Genomic DNA, 15886 nt, shown 5'->3' with positions numbered 1-15886 from the left:
GTGAAAAGTACCAAAATGGAGAAGCACCTAGAGATTAAACAGCTTTACTAAGATCGCATACAGAGTCAAAGACTGAGCTGTGCAAATTCTGGTTACTATTTATAAGGTTTCATTTAATATTCTTATTAATTCTATGAGAGAATAAATAAAGAATTTATTAAACTTTGCAGATTATACTAAATGAGGTGTTTTCAACAGAGGAAAGAATAGAAACATGGTACATATGGAACTAACAAGGTTAGAAATGTGTGGGTAAACAATCATGACGTGATTAATCTTGGGACAACACCAACTAATGTTCATTGGGGGAAAACATTAGTATTTCAAGTCAAAAGAAATCCAAGAGGATAAAATTTTACAGGGCTTGGGAGTGACAAATAGACCTATTAATAACTAATACCATAAAATCACAGATATTTAAGTTGAAGAAGCTTGAGAAATAAATGAATAATAATAATCAACTGCATTAAGGAGCATTCATCACCTACACAAACAGCTCACAAGTTGTGCCTGGTCAATTCAGTCAACATGTTTTGTTGGGTCCATTGCATTTTTTAGAAAACTGCATTTGAATTCACTTAGGTCCTGCCACTCATTCCTTCTTGTTTACATTTGGCAAATTTTACCCATTTACTTATCTCCTTGGCCCCTTGTAAGCACTTGTGTTCATTAAGTCTTTTGTATACTACAATATCCCTTCCCTCTTTTTAATGCAATTGATTTCTTGAAGAAACTTGGGTAGAACGTGCCACATTCTGGATTTGGCTGCTTGCATCATTGTTGTACCATTTTAACTTGATCTTATATCCACTGTATTTCCTGAAAATTGTAAGATAGATCTGGAGCAGGGGTTGGCAAACTTCTTCTGGAAAGGGCCAGATAGTAAACATTTTAGGCTTTATGGACTACAAAGCTCTGTCACAACTACTAGACTCTGCCACTGTAACGAAAAAGCAGCAGTAGACAATGTTTAAATGAATGAGCATGGCTGTGTTTCAATATAACTTAAATTTACAAAAACCAGTGATACAGTGTCAGTTGGGGTAGAAGGAGTAACAAGACCTGGAGATGAGTGAGAACGTGTCTTTCTTCCTTTCAAATTTCAATCTGTCCTGAATCTTTTCAGCGAGTCCCCATTGGATTGGAAATTCTTTCTCCTCAGTCACTCCTCCCATCATCAGTAGTAAGTCTGGCCGAGTGTTCCTGGTCATTCAGGTAACAGGCTTCTGCTTTTCTCCCCAATTTCACTGCTGTCAAAGGCTCAGTTCTCCCAAAGAGTTGATCTCCTCAGGATCCCAACTTCTATGGAGGTAGTGTTTGTCTCTCTTCTATTTTTGTTCTCCTGAAGAGACCTCAAGCCTACATGTCTCTCTTGGGATTTAGACAGCACTGTCCCTAGGATATGGCAAAGCCAGGAACATCTCCAATTCCAGTCACTTATGGGGTCAGTGCTGCTTCAGAGGCCACGTCACTAGGGTAATGTGTGGAGAAATGAAAAAGAATCCACCAGATAGGGCTTCCCTGGTGGCACAGTGGGACAATGCAAGGGACACGCCTGCCAATGCAAGGGACACAGGTTCGAGCCCTGGTCCGGGAGGATCCCACATGCCGTGGAGCAACTAGACCCGTGTGCCATAACTACTGAGCCTGTGCTCTAGAGCCTGCGAACCACAACTACGGGACCCATGTGCCGCAACTACTGAAGCCCACGCGCCTAGAGCCTGTGCTCCACAACAAGAGAAGCCACCGCAATGAGAAGTCAGCGCACCGTAACCAAGAGTAGCTCCCACTCGCCGCAACTGGAGAAAGCCCGCACAGCAATGAAGACCCAACGCAGCCATAAATAAATAAATAAATAAATAAATAAATAAATAAATAAATAAATAAATTTAAGAATCCACTAGATAAAGGTCTGGACATGGAAACAGTATGTAAACAGAAGGGCACTGGCCAGGGGCCAGCTTCACCTCCTCTTACACTCCTCCCTCCCTCCCTCCCACACCGCCTGTTGCCTCTTTGCACCATCTCTACCTCTTCCTTCCCCTTTCAAAGCAACTCTAATGTCAATTTTGTCTGCTTTCCTCTGGATGCCAGTGTTAGAGACGGGAATTAGTTCTTTTCTCCAAGGTTTCCCCTTATCCGAGAAGGTCACTTGATAACAAACTTTCCAAACGAATTGTTTCCCACACACCTTTTCAAATACTCAACTAGCCTTGGCTTTTGCTAATGCAAGATGGGAAACTAAAGCCCAATAGCTAAGTGAGAAGTTTCTGTTTTTCAGCTGTGGAGTGTGAAGTATTGCCTCCCTGAAATGGAGACGGGCACTGAATGAAATGGACAGTTGATGAAGTTCCACTCTGTATCAATCTACCCCTTGCCTGGTCGCTAAGGTTTAAGAACTGCAAGGAGGGGTTGGCTTATGGGATGTCTCTTCCTCTTCTAGGGGACAAACTAATAATTTAGGTCTCACTGGATTGCATCTCAACCATGCAACTGGCTATGAACGTGATCTTTCAGTTACCAAAACCCTGCTGACCTAGGATTCCTCAGAATCCTCAGATCAAGAAAATAGCATGTCCCAGGAGAGAGAATTTAAAAAAATAATAAAATAAAGCAAAGGAAATCCGATACCCAGCTATGTTGGTATCTTTCTAAAGCCTTACTAGCCCCATAGTAAGGTTTTCTGCTTCTGTTTCATTATGTGACAGGCAGGGACTGTAAACACTGTCGGTGGCAGAGAAAACAGAGTCTAGAAACAAATAAGAAAAACTAAAGCTGAAACTGGGAATATGTGCAGAGCTTATGCTTTGGTATTCTGTGGTCATGACAGTTTTTGCTCTTATGAAAGTACTGTGTGTGGTGTTCTTTTTCTCAGTAATGATTTCTGAAACTGTGTGACTTGTGGAATTCGCTTTTAAAAAAATGCGTGAGTGTTTAATCGTTCCGGGTGTGAGTAACCACATTCTGTTCGAGTGTGCTTCCAGCCCTCACTTTGCTCCTTATCAGCGACAGTACTCCAAACACTTGTCTCAATTTTGAGATCAAAGCTGATGAAAAACAGACCTCTGAAGGGTTGAATTGCCTTCTGCATTTTTGTGCATCAGAAGAAAATACCTATACCACTTGAAGGGACTGAATTTTTTTTAGTGCCTCATCTTCAGATTGTAAATTCTGCTTTGTTCATTTCTTACTCTGTCAATGTCATCTGCTTCGTGAAATATATCTTTTAATTAATTATTCTTGTCTCAATTGTCTTCTGTGGCTCACTGTCAGGGCAAGAATTCATATTAGTAAAATAGGATCTGTCGATAAAGGGAAATATCTTGGCTTATTTCAGCGTGGAATTAACTTCATTTAACCAGTAAATCACCTTAACTGATTTTTCAGAAAAATTTTTTTGTTGTTTATATATTTTTTGAAGTTGCATACAGCATGGCTTTTCTACAAAGCAGCAATTCAGAAACATGAAAACACTAAATTATAGAAGAACCGAGAAGTCTGACTAAGAAAGCATCTGGAGAGAATCCTAAAGCTAGAAGCCAAATCAATAACAACACAACAACAACATCAACAACTCCATTCACATTCTGCTCTACGGGGAATCTCCAAAAAGCATCTCTCCAAAATGCATTATTAAATATGAGCAGTTTTGTATAGATCCTACATGTCTGCTTAGGTTTTTATTAAAACAATGGAAACAACTATAAATAATACAGAAAAATGTATAAGGTGATAAAATAAGCAGACAGGACCTTTCTAAAGGCAACCTTAAAAGCACTGATAAATTTTCAAAAGTAAAATATTTACCAAAGCTAATAGAACCAAACTTTCTTTTGATTTGGAGAATCATAATTTAGTCTATGGGGAAGAAACTGAGGTCTGAGGATTTACATAGGTTCCCATACTCTTTTCAATATACTCCTTCAGGAGTGAATATGCAGCCCTTTCTTAAGAATGGGGATGAAGGTCACCATTCTTTTAGTCCAGATACCAGGAACACTATGATAATGTGCGATTTGGTCATTAAGATCGACTACATGGTGTAGAAATATCGTTGGACTAGAAGTGAAGACCTCTAGGTTCTTGTTCCAAATGCACCATTAACTGGTTTTGTGACCTTGAGAAAAATCAATGAATTTGACAAATATTCCTTAAGCACCCAGATACTATACACAATGTTGGAGATATTTTGGCAATAGGAAAGATTCCTTGATTTCCAAGTTCTTTCACCTTAGTAAAGAGAGACTGTAAAAATAATCACACTGTAGAAATACAGATGCAACAATATGAAATAGATGGGATGGGGATTGGGGCAAGAGGAGACATTTCAGGAACTTTAAGCCCTTTGGTCTGGCTGGCTTTGAGAGAGTTTGACAAGGTGGGATAAAGATAAATCTGGAGTCATAGGCAGGAAATAAATTGTGGAGTTGTTTTAACATTATAGTAAAGAGTTGGGACTTTATCATATATCCAGTGAGTCTCAAATTTTGATAAGCAACAGAATTATATGGGGAGCTTGTTAAAACACACACGTCTCCCTTTAGTAATGGCATCAGAATCTTCAGTGGCAGGACCACCACTAATGTTTTTGACAACATACAGAAAGTTTGCGTCCAACATACACAAAATTTGAGAATAACTGGTATCGTCAGTGGCATCCACTGAAGGTCCTGAAATAAGGGAATAACACCAGATTTGTATTTTAGAAAGATCACTGTACCATGTGTGTAGAGAATGGACTAGAGGGTCATGAGTCTGGGGACAGGGAAACTGATTGAAAGACTATCTTTCCAGTGATCAATGACCCAGTATCCCTTCCTGGGTATGTGTCTGAGAAAACATCCAATGTATGTACCTCAGGAGACAAGCACAAGAATGTTCATAGCTGTGATGTGTGTGGTAGCAAAAAACAGGAACAACCCAGATATCCACTAACAAGAGAATGGATGAATTGTGATATCTTTCAAAAAACAGAATATTCTACAACAGTAGAAATGAGTGAGTATTGTCTACATTCAACAGAATAGGTGAAACTTACAGATAGAGTTCTGAGACTAAAAAAGCAAGTAACTGAAGACTACACATTATATGATACCATTCAAATAGTTTTAAAATGAGCACTATTAAACAGTTTGTATACACACACTGCTTTTTTGTTTTGTTTTTAACAAGCAAGAGAATAAAAACACAATTTAGGATAGTATTTACCACTTGCAGAGCGCAAGGATGCATCAGGTGGAAACAAACAATAGCTTCAATGGTGTTAGTAATGTTTTGCTTCTTTATTTGAAGGGTGGCTTGATGGCTATTGGTGTTTTGATTATGCATTATGACTTATATTTGGTAAGTAGTCTCCAAAGATGAACCTCCAATGCACCATGCTTCCCCATATTCATGCTCTTGTATAATCCCCTCCCACATTGAACCTGGGGTTGTAATCAAGAGGATGCAGCAGAAGTGACACTATGTGACTTATAAGCCTAAGTCATCAGAAACTTTGTATCTGCCTTCTTGGCCTCTTAGAGCACACACACTGGGAAAGCAAGCCACCATGTAGGAAGTCCAACTACCCCAAGACCACCATATTGTGAGGAAGCCCAAGTTAGCCACAGGAGAGGCTGCATAGAGACAGGGTGATGTCTGACCAGCTGTCCCAGCTGAGGCACCAGATATATGAGTGAAGAAATCATCATGGGTGTCCAGCACAGGTAAGCTTGCAGATGACACCAGCCCCAGGCACCACCTGACTGCAACTACATACAGAACCCCAAGTGGGAACTGCCCTGCTGAGCTGAATCAATGCACAGAATTGTGAGCCATAGTAATAAATTGCTGTTTTAAGCCACATGGTTTGCAATAAATAACCAGAATATTATAAATATGTCACATATATTCTTTTATACATATCATATAGTACAATTACTTTTCAAAATGAGATTACTAAAATAACTTGTCAGAATCAGACAGTTCTGGCTTCAAATCCTGGTCTTGCCACTCAGACTGTGTGGCCCTGGATAAATCACTTCACCTTTCTAAGAATCAATTTTCTCATCTGAGAAAGAGGGGAAAATAGTAGCTCCTAATTCATAAGGAGGTTGAGAGGCTTAGGAAATATAGAATCTATACATCCTTATCCAGGCATAAGTTAAGGACTTAATAAATTATAGGGACCAGGCACAACAAACTTGCTTCTTCTGGATCTTCTGGATCTTCTGGATCTAAAGATCTAAAGAGGAAAGAAAAAAGCTTTTGCTAATGAAGAATGTGGATTATAGCTCAAGAACTGTAAATATCCATGGTGAACAGGATTCAGCCAGAACAAGTGACTATAAAGTCTTTTCCCACTCTGTGGTTTTATGAAGGTTCATTGATTTCCTGTGGTTTATTTCAGGTATAAAACATTTGAATTCAGATTTCCCAGGGACAGATTTCCCCAGTTATTTCTCTATTTTTAGCATTATCTCTGTCTTTGGCTTCCCTCTCCTGTGGCACTCTCCACATTGGGCCCTCATCTCCTATCAGGTGACAGAAAAAATGTAGGGGTAATTCAGTCAGTCCACTTGATGGGTGACTGACTGGTTGATACATCTTACAGAAGGATAGGTAAGGAAGGAGGAGCATGAGATTGAATGCATGTCCTCTTTGCAGGGTATGTGAAGTCTGGGAAGAGAAGCTGGACAGGTAACTTTAAGAAGCAATCTTGTTTGAAAGATGATTACACTCTGGGAAGGGGTGAAATATGACCATTTTGTGTCCCATAGATATCCTCAGAGTCTAATGAAAGGCAGTTTCTGCCCTTTTGCATTTAGCTTGGTCCACAAGCCACACAGTTCAAGAAGATTAACAACACCAGCTGGGAGGTAAGCATTGCTGTCCTGAAGAGGTTGCTGCCCGTGGAGCTTGTGAACCATGAAACATCAATATCGACGTTGGCTGGAGGAGATCCGTGGGGAATAAGGCATGGTTGCAGCCTGCACAGGTCTGCACAGGGGGCAGGCTCTCTGTCTGCAGACCCCAGAGCTCACAGGATCAAAGGATGACTTCTATCTGTTCTCTTACCAGGACAGAGCAAAGGGATGGGGGTTATAATCCAGCAGGAGGTATTTGGGTCAGATGAGCTCCAGAGGTCTCTTTAAGGTCTAATTCAATGAACAGTATGTTTTTCTTATCTCTGATAAGAGGTAGCATTCTAAAAAATCTTAGTGTACTTCTGAAAAAAAAAATTGTACTCGTGAAATATTTGTTGAAACTTCATAAGTGTCTGTACTCAAAAAAACATTTTTTAAAAACCACAGTTACATAAATGTTCAGACTATGGAACTTTGGGGCTTTATTTATTTATATATATTTCTCTTTATAGATTCCTTCCTTCTTCCACTGAATTTTGATAAGGACATAAAAGTCATTTCCTTTACAAGAAATCCCTCTACTCCCAGCAGTCCTAAATGTTAGAAGGCAAGGTAAGATCACTGGTGGAACCTCAAGGTAGGATTTTTGATACCAGAAAATTCTCTATAGTTTAGCCATAACTAGTATCTAGAGAGTTGTTATTATTCCTGCTTTTCTTGGGGGAAAATATGTAGATTCACATCTCTACCTCGTTGAGCTTTCCTAATAAATCCCAGTGCACTGGATTTTTTTGGAAACAATTTCAAACTTACAGAAAAATTGCAAATACAGTACAAAGATTTTTTTCTGAACCATTGAGCTTAAGTTGCTGACCTGATGTCCTAAAATCCCCAAAATACTTTAGGGGTTATATAACAACAAGTACCCAAGTCAGGAGATCAAAATTGATATTTTACTTCCTCAGACCCTGTTCAAGTTTTGCCAACTGTCCCAATGATGTCCTTGATAGAAAAAGGATCTGGTATGAAATGAAGTGTGGCATTTAGTTGTTATGTATCCATGGTTTCCTTTAGTTTAGAACAGTTTCTCAGTCTTTTCTTGACTTTCATGATCCTGACACTTATGAAGATTACAATCCAGTAGATTTTTGTGGGGTTTTTTTTGTTGTTGTTGTTGTTTTAATTTTTTTTTAACAGAATCCCCTTCATTTTGTTTCCCCATGATAAGATTGATGTTACACATCTTTGGCAGGAATACCACAGAACTGAGGTGTGTTCTCCTTGCATTCTATCAGATGGAATGTGATTTTGATTTATCTCATTACTGAAGATGTTAACTTAGATCATTTGATTACAGTGGTGTCTGTAAAGTTACAGGTTCCCTTTTTAATTAATAAGTATTTTGTGGGGAGATAATTTAAGATTACAAAAATATCCTGTTCCTCATCTAAGTTTCTATTTATTTATTTATTTATTTATTTATTTATTTATTTATTTATTTATTCTTTCATTCATTCATTCATTTCAGCATGGACTTGCGGACTCCTATTTTATTAAATGGATTATAATAAGTTACTGTATTTATTTTGATACTCAAATTGTCCCAGATTTAGCCAGTGGGATCTTCTTGAAGCTGCTTCCTCTGTCCTTTTGACATCTCATCAATGTTCTTTTAACATTTCCTTACTTTCTGGCACAAAAATGTTCCAGGCTTACCTCATCCTTTTGCTGCTCTAGTGCTGGAATCAGCCATTTCTCTAAGGAGCCTAGTTCCTTTTAATGGAGGATGGTATTTAAAAACCAAGATTTGGTTTCCAAGTGTGCTCATTGCTGTTGGGGTGTTGTTGCTCACAGCCCTCTCAGCTCTTTCAAGCTCTTTATATTTTGAGAAATTATCCATTTGTCAACATGTGGCAAATACCTTATCTTAGTTTGAGGTTTTTCTTTTGACTTTATTTATGGTTATTTTGCCTATGCAAAAATAATTGCTTGTATTATAGCTTTATCAATTTTTTGTCTTGGCTTCTGGGATTTATGTCTAACTCAGATATTTCACACTTCAGCATTACAAACATTTCTCCCCATGATTTTGTCTAGCACTATAGAAAAAGTTTTTTTTTAAATCTTGAAGTGCACCTACCCACATGTTGGTAAAAAAATCTGTGTTTCATTGGGAGAACAAGCTGAGTGCCACAGACTGACACACCATTTGAGGAAAACCAAGGCCAAATCCAAATTTTTAGATATGTAGGTATTTTGTGATCTCTTTATGCGAACTATTGGTTTTCTGCCCTGGTTCACCATTATCATTACCTTTGAAGCTTTTATAAAACAGACTGCTACCTAGTAATCTACCATACAAAACAATTGAATCAGACCTCTGGGGATTACTGGATAAAGATTTTTAAAAAAATCTCTACAGGTGATCTAATGTGCTGCCAAGACTGAGGACCACTGACCTATTCCTACATCTTCACAGCTGCCTAAATTTCTACTACCAGCAACTGCTTCCTTTGGATAAGCAATTCCTCTTTGAATACCTTCTTTTAAAACATAAGTGTTTTTCAAAATTTAATACTCAAGTTTCTAATAATTTAGCACTGAGTTTAGAAGACTCATATCAAGACATAAGAATTAAAATTATATATGTAAAGAAACTACATGTGCAGCACACCCACTCTCATGGGCTGGTTGTGCACAGAAGGCAGCAGTTACCTGGATAAAGGGGATACGGTATGAAAACAGGAAGAAGACTTGCCATCACAGTGATCTCAAGAGGAATCTTAAAGATAGTTCTGGACTTCTGGAAAACAAGAGCAACTTTGGAGGAATGCAATATTAAAAACATGGTTCATTATCCATGTGATTATGCGTAAGCGACTTAACTTCTCAGAACCTCAGTTTCCTTATTGGCGAAAATGAGACTAACATTTTTTGTGGGATTATTGTGAGAATTGTATCAGATTATAAAGCTAAAGTTCTTTCCATGTACCTGATGCATAGTAAATACTCAGTAAATTGTTGCCACAAATTAGAAAGAGCTGCTCTTACTCCTTCTAACTAGTACTACTTCTAACAGATGACTATTTCTGCATGAGCCAAGTTGTAAACTGTAAATTGGCTTAGATTGACTTCTTGAGGGGCCTTTATATAATAATCAGTGATATCATTATTTAACACTAATCTTATCATAAGAGTTTTGAGCTGAGACAAGTTTTTTAGAAATGAGCATGCACTTCTTGGGCTTCTCTCGTGGTGCAGGGGTTAAGACTCCACCTGTCAATGCAGATGACACAGGCTTGAGCCTTGGTCTGGGAAGATCCCACATGCCACAGAGAAACTAAGCCCGTGTGCCACAACTACTGAGCCCACGTGCCACAACTACTGAAACCCATGCATCTAGAGCCTGTGCTCTACAACAAGAGAAGCCACTGCAACGAGAAGCCTGTGCACTGCAACGAAGAGTAGACCCCACTCACCACAACTAGAGAAAGCCCATACACAGCAATGAAGACCCAACACAGCCAAAAATAAATAAATAAAATAAATAAATTTATTAAAAAAAAAAAGAAATGAGCATGCATTTCTTGATTTCTAAGAAAAAGCCAGTAAAAGAAAACTACACTGAAAGAAATTAGTTTTTAAATAGTTAAATTACTCAGTCTCACTGTTGGAATTGTATTGAGGTAACGAATGAATCCAAAGTGGTAAATATGCTATAATTGTTTATTGCACTAAAACTCCAATGTTGTAACTTTTGCAGTATCTTGTGTAAGTATCATACATTCTGAAAAAAAAGTGATGTTACAACATGAGTTGGTGATGGATAATACTGAATATAGGAACTTATTATGGAATTTAAATTAGTATGTATATACATATTTCTTATTTTACCTGACACATGTTAAGAGTCAACTGTCCTTGTGACAGTTTGAAATAATAGACAAAGCATTTCAGAAGTAAGCTCAGAATTATGTAGCCTGAGACATGCACAATTTCCTGTAGTGTCAAGTAAAGTGAATATGAAGTGCATCCTTAATAAGCAGAAACAGAAACTGATAGCCCTAATAAAGGAGGAATTCCCTTAAGCTTTTATATACATATATATGAAAACACAGTTCTTTTATTTAAAGGAAATTGATGGTTTAAGTAAACTGTAGTTATATAGCCATCAATTCTCTTTATAAAGAGCTTCAACAGGGAAAGTTTTGCACCTGTTAATCAGTTCCAAGACACAGTCAGTTGAGGGAATTGTATTGATGCCTAAACCAGGCCACAGGTTGGATGGGTGGAAAGACTATCAGATCTGTTTGCTTTCAGCTAGTGAATTTTTATTAAGCATTCAATATGAGCTAGCTCTGTGTTAGGGACTGGGGTAACTCAGGGTCTGTATAATCGAATATGGGATACATGAAATGTTACAGAGAAAAAAATTTTTTTTTTTACTAAACTAAAGGGAGATATGTGTATAGATTGAAGTAGTCAGAGAAGGCTTTGCGAGATAGCACTTGACTTGGGTCTTAGAAGTGTTTGGACAGATGAAGGTGGAGGAGAGGGAAGGAGGCATTCTAGGAAGAACAATGTGAGGATAGAATCAAAGAGGTGGAAATAAGCATGGATGTTTGGGGGCTACATTCATCCGTTGTTGCTTATGTAACAAATCACCTCCCAACTTAAAGACCATTTGCTGTTGCCTATTGTTCTACTGATCTGGGCCAGGACTAGTGGATCTCACTTAGGCTTGCAGTCAGCTAAGAGGTCAGCTAGAGCCTGGCTAGTCTAGAAAAACTCACTTACATGTTAGGCTTGCTGGCTGTTGGCTGAAGGGCTATGGCTGGTCTCCACATGGTGGTCTCTCATACTCCGGCTGGCTAGTCTGTGCTCCTCCTCACCTGGTAGGGGTACAGGGGAGAAGAGAAGAGCAGAACTATGCCAAGGCCCAGACTCACACCTGACACACTATCATTTTTGCCACGTTCTGTTGGTCAATGCAAATCACAAAGCCAGACTAAAGTGGTGGGGAATTACACTCCTCTTAATAGGAAGAGCTACAAAATCACTGGGCAAAGGGTCTGGACCACAAGGAGTGACCATTTTTGTAAACAGTTTTCCACATGGGTCAACCACACTGAGGTACAGATGTTGTGAAAAGATAAGGAAACAGGGAAAATATATTTTTAGGAAGATTAGCTTGGCAAGAGCTCACACTCAAATCTGAGAAGTCATGGAAGAGACTGAAGGAGATAAGAGGCTGCATCAATAATCCTAGTAAGAGGTATAAGGGGTTTGTCTTTGTTTGGGCTGCTATAACAAAGAACCACAGACTGGGCGGCTAATAAACAACAGAAATTTATATCTCACAGTTCTAGAGGCACCTGCTTGGTCACGTTCTTGTGAAGGCCCTCTTCCTGGTCATGCCAGTGCCTTCTCGTTGTGTCCTGATGTGGTGGAAGGGGACTAGGGACTCTGTGGTGTTTCTTTTATAAGAGCTTTAATCCCATTTATGAGGGCTCCAGCTAATGACTTAAGCACCTCCCAAAGGGACTACCTCCTAGTACTATCACCTTTGGAGGTTTGGATTTCAAAATATGAGCTTGAGTGGATAAAAACAAATCAGACGGGACTTCCCTGGTGGTGCAGGGGGTAAGAATCTGCCTGCCAATGCAGAGGACACGGGTTCGAGCTCTGGTCCGGGGTGATCCCACATGCCGTGGAGCAACTAAGCCCGTGTGCCACAACTACTGAGCCTGCACTCTAGAACCCATGAGCCACAACTACTGAGCCTGCATGCTGCAACTACTGAAGCCTGTGTGCCTAGAGCCTGTGCTCCACAACAAGAGAAGCCACTACAATGAGAAGCCCGTGCACCACAACAAAGAGTAGTTCCCACTTGCTGCAACTAGAGAAAGCCCACACGCAGCAACGAAGACCCAATGCAGCCAAAAATAAATAAATGAATAAATTTTAAAAAAAAACAACCACAAATTAGACCAATACAGGTCAGGCCAAAGATAGAGGCAGTATTTTCAGGATTTTTATTTATTTCTTAAAAGTAACCATGAAATAAATGGTTCTATCTCTTTGAAAATATTTTGGGGCATTTTTGAATTGGTCTTGACTCATAGTCGTGTGTTTCTGAACTGTGTCATTTGCTGTCCATATCTTTGGGCTATGGCCCGTCCTTAGACTCTGTTGGGTCGTAAGTACATAGTATTGTGCTGACTCCCCCAAACAGGACCATATCCAGCAAATCTGCTGGTGTGAGCCCTTCAGGTGTACATTCATCAGCACTCAGCTGTTCAACAACTGAAAGATTTGTGTGTGTGTGTGTGTGTGTGTTTGCACTCTCTTTAGCTGAAAGAGTTTCCCAGGAGACTTGAAACAAATTCCAATCTTGGCTTCTGAGCTCCTGTCTGCAACCTCAAGTATACTTACTTTAAAACTGGGCCTTTGAAGTACCTTGCTTCATTCCTTTGTTTTTGGGACCATCTCACTGTAACATCATCAACCATGACCTGCCAAACATCATCATGTATTAACCTCAACTCTACTTAGAGCAATAAATGATGGTGCTCTTGCTTCTAGCAACTCTAAACGTTGCATCAGGTTAAAAAGGAGAAGTGTTTTTATAAATATCCTAAGACTTATATGATAGCTAACTTCTATAAAAATTACACAAAATAGGGACTTCCCTGGAAGTCCAGTAGTTGAGACTCCACACTTCCACTGCAAGGGGCATGAGTTTAACCCTTGGTTGGGGAACTAAGATCCCCACATGCCACAAGGCACAGCCAAAAAAAAAAAAAAGAAAAAAAAGAATTATACAAAATAAAACAAATACCATAATGAGTATGTTGAGGTGACACTGGTTTATAACATTATATGTTTCATGTGTACCACATTATACTTTGACTTCTGTATACACTACATTGGCATGCTCACCACCAAAAGTTTAGTATTCATCCATCACCATACAGTTGACCTCCTTTACTCATTTTGCCCTCCCTCCACACCCTTCTCCCTCTGGTGACTACTACTCTGTTCCATACTGATTTTCAAAAGTACATTATTTCTTTAGAAAGTCTGAGGAAAAAAAAATAATTGAGTTAGGTCTTGGAGAAACCTTAAGAGGTCAGTCTCAGAATGATTGTCTTAGGAGAGAAAAATCATTTAATGCCAAGTAAAGATTTCAGATACTCATACTTCCCAAATTGATTAAAAAATTTATTGCCTTAATAACTGAAAATTCAGTTGTTATTACCTACCCTGATATGCTTTTCAAATGACCACATTGTTTTGTTCGAATGATTTTGTTTTTCTAAAGTCTTGTAAATCTTCTATGCAAAGATTTAATTGCTTCCTATGAAGGAAGGAGGAGAGGATGAAAATGCATGGTGTGAGGTTCTAGAAAAACAAAACATTTATCTCTATTTCTGTCTGTTGGGATGCTTTAACGTTAATAATTGGGAATTGCTCATTTTAAAGCCACATTGCATTAAAAAAAAAAGACACATGCTTCCTGCTGATAGGATTTTCAGACTGCCTAGAATTTATTGTAATTTTATGAGAGAAAAATCTTAATAGCTCAGCAATCAAATACATTACAAAATAATTTTAGAAAACCTAAGTATTTATAATTTTTCTAATTGTTCCTTGTAAATTTCACTTTTTTCCCTCTTGTACAGTTATGTTATCAGGATTTGGAATTTTAATTTGCAGCTTTCATTCATTTTACAACAGTATGATGAATGTTTTATCTTCCCTGGGACTATTATATCCAGAGGTAATAAGAACAGTCATCTGTTATGTGGTCTGCATTTCTTGAGTTGTTTTCTGTGATTTTGTTGTCGGCCTAGCAAAATTAATTAGATTAATTCCCTAAATTCTAGAGAATATTATTAGATACCAATTAAGAATTCAGAAATGTATATTTTATATACTAGTTTATAGACTAATTTTAAAAGAAAGTAAATCCATCTAGATTCATAGATTTTGATGTTTAGTCTTCATAATACACCCTAATATCTATTAATGTGTCATTAGTTTTGTAGGAATCTGGTAAAAAGTCATTTATATGTATTTTGAATAAGATGCTAGCTGACCTTAAGCATTTTTTCCCTGTTTGTTTCCTTATGTACATTTTTCAAATAGGGCTAGACACTGCTATATCCTCAAAAACAAAACAAAACTCTGAAAAAGAAAATCACATACACAAATCAGATTGGCTGCTAGTCCTAAATGTCTGACTGGATGCCCATTTATTTTATACTTTTATTATTGTTTTTAATTTATTTTTTGACATAATTTTCAAAAAGCCAACATGCACACAGTTTAACCATCAAGTATAATGATATACAATAGTTCTTTGGCCCACTTCTTCTCAGCTTTACTTACTCACCAGAGACACTGGCTTCAAATACAGCTCTTTTAAAAATTTTGGTAGACAATACTTCCCAGTCTCTCTTGCAGTTAGTTGCAGTCAAGTTTTGAGTTCAGGTCAATGGAAACTGAGCAAAAGTGATGTAAGCCAATTTTTAGGCCCATCAAAAATATCCTGTGTACTATTCTCAACTTTTAGCTGAATGGAGATGACCCTGGCACCTAGAGGATGGGGAGTCCTTGAGTCACTGTTGGTATTCTATGTGTTGGTTACCATACTGTTTTTCATGTACATTTTTGGTGGTAAAATACACCAGAAAGACTAAGTCACTCCCCAGTGCATGGCTTTTTGTCTCTGCTATTATGTAAGAAAATGCAAAAGTGGTTTCTAAAAATGTAACATCAAATTTAATAAAATTTTGTCCCAGATTGAGAGTTGCATGTCTTTAAATGTAGCTGAAAAATAGTACAGGTTTGCTCCATGGAAATGCTTTGTTTTGAAAAGTCCTGCTAATCATGATGGCTTCACTAATATCCCAAGGAACAAGATACAGTCATAGTGGGGTTAATTGTTAATACTTGTACATGTAAACACATAGTGCAAATAGTCTTATTCATAATTTAGATTTATTTTTAACAAACTTGGAGTCAGATCTTGG

The sequence above is a fragment of the Balaenoptera physalus genome, assembly GCF_965194825.1.
Source record: "Balaenoptera physalus genome assembly, chromosome: 18".
NCBI lineage: Eukaryota > Metazoa > Chordata > Mammalia > Artiodactyla > Balaenopteridae > Balaenoptera > Balaenoptera physalus.
Note: the sequence above shows the minus strand (reverse complement) of the source record.